Below are 470 nucleotides of genomic sequence, written 5' to 3'. Positions count from 1 at the left end.
ATTTTACCTCCGCTTCGTTGTTTCCTTCTTTGCTTGTAACTGGTAGCCACCTGTTTTCTTGTGCACTTACGTCAATATATATATATATATGTATGTTTATTATGTCGAATATATGTAACGTAATGTCGCGAGTACAAGTTATCTGCAAACACCGCTTTTCGTCGCCACCTCCTTTTGCTTAACCTTTTGCTTCACACGCCTCTCACAAATACAACGAAATGAGGAGGAAGTCAAAAATAGAAACGTCTTTCGTGTGCTTAAATAGACGCATGGAGAACCACGGGATCTTACAGCCGTTGTAGGCACTCTACAAAATTGTAGTGTGCGTATAACACTTGGTATACGGTGTCAACATCTAACGTTTTTCACAATCTATCCTATTGTTTATTTTCATCTACTTGTCCTTCTAACATCCCTGTCCATATTACGAGGAAGCACCAAGACGAGATGCTCCGCCCACGGACAGAGAA

Source organism: Trypanosoma equiperdum (genome assembly GCF_001457755.1).
Source record: "Trypanosoma equiperdum strain OVI genome assembly, contig: ctg_930, whole genome shotgun sequence".
NCBI classification, from domain to species: domain Eukaryota; phylum Euglenozoa; class Kinetoplastea; order Trypanosomatida; family Trypanosomatidae; genus Trypanosoma; species Trypanosoma equiperdum.
This window is presented reverse-complemented; position numbering follows the sequence as displayed.